The 4,823-nt window shown below is 44.3% G+C and overlaps 1 pseudogene across 1 annotated transcript in view; it reads right to left on the bottom strand.

Moving 5' to 3' along the window:
* The window catches only part of LOC147818668 (protein TUNAR pseudogene), a 14,437-nt pseudogene extending 11,203 nt beyond the window's left edge, over positions 1–3,234 (bottom strand). The window contains exon 1 of the transcript XR_015437760.1: positions 3,106–3,234. The product of XR_015437760.1 is annotated as a protein TUNAR pseudogene (transcript). The remainder of the gene's footprint in view (positions 1–3,105) is intronic.
* Positions 3,235–4,823: the final 1,589 nt, after the last annotated feature.

Raw genomic sequence — 4,823 nt, 5'->3', positions numbered from 1 at the left:
GGGGGGGGGCAGACTCCTCAACCAACCTCTCAAAAGACTGAGCCACACTGGACCAACTCGAGTGTTTTTTCTATACAGCATTCAGTCAGTGCAGGGCTGTTGGTAGTTGGGATAGCAGCAGATTTCATTTTGTTTCCCATGGCCACCAGTGCATCACCTGTGCCACATGGCTGGCAGCTGTTAGCCGTCACTGAGCTGTCAAAGATGGAATTTTATTTTTTTATGGCTTGTTCCCCCTCCCTACATTTCCTCTTAGTATTATTATGTACTGTCATCTTTCAACATTTGCAGTTTTTGAACATCTTCACTTTTTGCTTCACTGTTGCTTGTGTATTCATATACATACAGTTATAGAGGTATAGGTATAGAATACACTTGATGTACACAGCTTTATGATAACATAAAGATCTGGTCTGTAGCTTGTTGTCTTATTAACACATAACTATTCAACTTTCCCATTTTGTCCCTGATCAGCTGCAAGTGACTGCGTTCATATATCATCCTCTTTGTCGTGATGGACTCTCAGAACAACGTCCTTGTATCTCCGCCTATCTTTCATTGGAGTTTTGGTCATTATTTGCCTTGATAACAGCAGCCTCTTCAGACTCTGAACTTTTCTCTGAACTCAGCTGATTCACACTCCAGGATTCCCTACGAGCTCTTTATCTTCCCAATCTGCCACTCAGCCATTGAAAGTTAATCTGTTTTTGGGGTGTCCCGGGGGCCTAGGGTTTAAGATGCTGACCACGTAATTGCAATACTCTATGTTCGTCATCCCCCATATGTCTCCCCTGATTTCTTGTCAGCTCACTGTCAAATAAAAGCCCCCCCAAAAATGCCTCTAATACTTACAAATAACGGTAATCTATCTCACATCTCTGTCTGTCTCATCCTTGCGATATGATTATTTAGTCAGGCAAATAATCACCAGCTGCCACTGAGACTCTTGACACATTAAAACAACCGAAAATGATGAGAGCGCTGCTTCTAACTTCTTGATGCTGGGTAGATTTTTATTACTCATTGCAGACTAATGGCAGTGAGATTTCATGTTGAGGATATCTGACCCTTTTAACCTTAATCATGCTCCAGGGCTTGTGATTATTGGTAAGACAGAAAAAATTCTGATGATGTCAAATACAATAGAAACAAATTGAGTTCTATCGAGGGGCACTGTGTTGTGTCTATCAGCTGTACATGCAGTAGTGATCAGAGACAGAAGGAATTGCAAGTATTGATCGGAGTCTTTGATTGGTGTGTTATTGACACCAAAGAAAGTCTCAATCAATGATCTTAAAGCTTTTGTGTTTGCTACAATATAGACACTGCTCAGCATTTGCAGAGAGATCAATGACACAAACAGGCTGTACGTACACATAAAGAGGTTGTGTGTGCCACAGCTCAGCTGTAAAGACCAGCTGCTTGCTGCTCAGAGATATCATTTCGTTTTCATTATGTTATCCTACATATAGAATCCTACATCCTTTCCATGAATTCACAAAGTCTCTTGTTGCTTCCGTCTCTAGCTGTCTGTGTCTCTCGCGCACACTCGGGAAGACGCACGCATGCACACACAGTGAGCTGATGCACAGAGGGATGGTGTGGGAACCAGATCCGTATGACACTAGAACGTTCCACAGCCTCATTACGAGCTGGAGCCCGGCGCTGCTACAATACGAAGCCAGCGGCCATGAAGCGACTGTCACTTCTCCACAGCCCTGCTTCCTCCATGTTTGTGCATGTGTTTTTATAGCGTGCGTGTGTGTGTGTGTGTGTGTGTGTGTGTGTGTGTGTGTGTGTGTGTGTGTGTGTGTGTGTATGTGTGGAGGCTTGTGTGTGAGAAAGATCTAGAGAGAGAAAGAGAGAATGAGTGTGCTTACTGTAAGACTCAGTGTATGTGCGGTATTCATAACAGCAAGAGAGGAGAGAAAAAGCATCTGTGTGGAGGAGAAGACGTGTGTGTGTGCGTGCGCGCGTGCGTGTGTGTGTGTGTGCGTGTGTGTGTGTGTGTGTGTGTGTGTGTGTGTGCGCGCGCGCGCATGCCTGCGTGTTTGGTTCAGTTTGTTTGGAAACAGTCCCCTATTTCGAGGTGACAGCTCAACCCATTAGAGTTGAAGAATGAAAATCTTTAAGTCATTAAGAGTTTGGAGAAATTCTCATCATAAAACACACCAAGCATACCAAGAACCTGCTGAATCAAAACAAGCATTGATTGGCTCAGTTTGAAACTGTATTTTTGCACAGCACATGGAAACTAACATGTTTACTGGAAGAACAACAATGCATTGTTTGTTTGGCTATGTGTCATTTTTAACACTAAATGTGTTTCTAGGCAAGTTCTCAATAAACAAGATTTTTGACACGTTCTCAGCTAATATCAATACTCAGCAGTATGTGATGCATTCACTGCTACAATAGCAAATACATTTCTCACACAACTGCAAGCACCAAGCAAAATGGAAATTTAGCCTGACAACAAACTAGCAACAATTAAAAGCCTTTCTCTCTATCAACCAGAGCCAATAAGAGTGTGTTTCAAGATACAAAGTGCCCATATAGTCAGTCTGATTTCAGCTTCAGACTTCACATTTGAACTCGAATAATAAGAGTTTTTTCTAGTGGGAGACAGTAAATGTTGACAGATGTTAATTGGGCATATGATAGCGAGTTGTAGACAACAATAGAGGTGTGTCCTCTGGCAATTAATGCCTGATGTTATGCATATCATGTGATTTAACGACCATCACTTGATGTTGGAGTATATTTTGATGGCATTTAACATGGCCCTGTTTATGTGCTTGGTTCAGTTTTCATTCAGGTGCCAGGCTGGATGTCATGTGACCCACTGGGCACCTGCATCATGTGACCCACATTAAACATAAAATGAGCAAGTGATCACATGACCCCGCTGCATCCAATAACATGAACTATCTCAATACCCCTGAACACCGAGTCTCCTGACTGAACTTTCACCTTTGACCTTGGCCAACCTCCTGAGGGAATATGATGCTCAGTGGTGGATATACAGTGTGCATGCACCCACAGATACGTATGCACAGATGGCAGACGTGAAGGTTTACCATAGAAGTAGAGATGTGTACTCACCACACATTGCACCAGGGGGGCAGCCAAAGACTCCTTTCTTTCTTCCTGTTATCCGAGCATGTTGTCAGTTTTTTCTTCTCCTCCGTCCTACTGGTTTCTTTCACCTCCCTCTCCTCTTCCTCCTCCTCCCCCTCCCTGTCCCCCCTCTCACCACTGCTGTTCAGGTCCAGCTCTATCGCTGGTGGGGAGAATCCAGGCAACACACACACACACAAACACACGCTTACACACACACACACAGCTCCGGGCGACGCTTTGACAATATACTCAGACACAGCTGGCTTCAGAGCTCGGCGCACACACACACACACTAGCACACCTCTACACACCGCACACTCACACAAGCATAACGCACAGACATAACACACAGCATAACATAACACAGCTGAGCTCCTCGACAGTCCTTACACCCCCACGCCGCCACAAATATACACACACACACACGCAGCTGGTCTATCCGCAGCTGGATTGAGAATGTGGCGATGTGTCCTCCTGCGTTATTGTCGTGATGTTTTGAGAAATCTGTGATTCAGGTAGGAGAGGAGGCAGTCTCTACCTTAATGCCGTGACAACATTTAGAGCCATCGTGACTTTATTCAGTCATGGAGACAAAAACAAAGTATACATCCTGCCTCCAGTTAAAGGATCCTTTTGTGTTGATGCACATCAAAGCGTCTCTACACTTAGATTTCCTCAAGCCATGACAGCGAACCTCCACCGGCCAAATCTGTGTAATGGGGAAATTTTCAGAGAGTTGGAACAGTTCCAATCAGTCCAGGACAAAATAATGAGAGGAAACATCTATGAATGCTTCAGCAGCGTTTGGCTTATCTCATCTGGCAGCGATGTACCTCACAGTGGCAGTCAGTCCCAAGATATAAATCTCTATTCATCAGCCACGGCTGGATCTTGTTCTTGTAGAGAAGAAGAAATTGTTCTAGTCCTGATGTGATCTCTCAAGTATTGAATCCCTTTTTGCTTTTGCTGCTCCCACACAAGACTGAGGTCCCGTTCTCTCTGCAATCACTCCACACTCCCCAAGAAATTGCACAGCTGGCCAAAAAATAAAAATAAAAGCCCTCCAGGAAACTGAGTCTTGGCTAATTTGTAGGTCTTGTCTTAATGCGCAGTAACATCTCAACTTCACCACACTCAGCTGTCTTCTGACACACTTTTAACGTCAGTGTAAAAATCCCTCTGAATAACCAAAAAAAAAAAAACAAGAAGAAAAACATCAACTGTGTTTCTTCCTTCTGCTTCCGTCTCTGTGGTGCAAGGAGTGAGCTCTTTTGAGAGTGGCCCGTCGGCATCAATATTTAACACAAACCTCTTGCTGTGTTGCTGTCACGGTTAAAGTTTCCATGTTCCCGCCTTTGTGCATTGGGCAACAACTTCTCTGGTCTGCAGTGTTTTCCGGTTGTGCTCTTACTGGCCTTTTTTAACTATTGCTCTCTGCTTAGATGTCAAGCATGTCTTACCTAGCCTGATTTGCCCTTTATCTCCATCACCTGTTCCTTGGCGTTGTCTGTTCTTTCTCTAACCTCTCTACCGTCCATACCATTTCCTTCCTTTCCTGTGATCAACCTTCTTGAAGCTCGTCCTCCTGTATGCAAACCTCAGTCATGTTCGCTCCATGTGGCGAGACACAGTCACTCAGGACTTTCTCCCCTGTGGCTGCTCAAGTAGTTTTTCCAGTAAGTCCGTCCTTCTGTCCTTTG

The sequence above is a fragment of the Seriola lalandi genome, unplaced genomic scaffold (assembly GCF_002814215.2).
Source record: "Seriola lalandi dorsalis isolate HSWRI2012SDOR001 ecotype SW California unplaced genomic scaffold, Sedor1 jcf7180002054536, whole genome shotgun sequence".
Lineage (NCBI taxonomy): Eukaryota > Metazoa > Chordata > Actinopteri > Carangiformes > Carangidae > Seriola > Seriola lalandi.
Note: the sequence above shows the minus strand (reverse complement) of the source record. Positions and strands in the feature narration are given on the sequence as shown.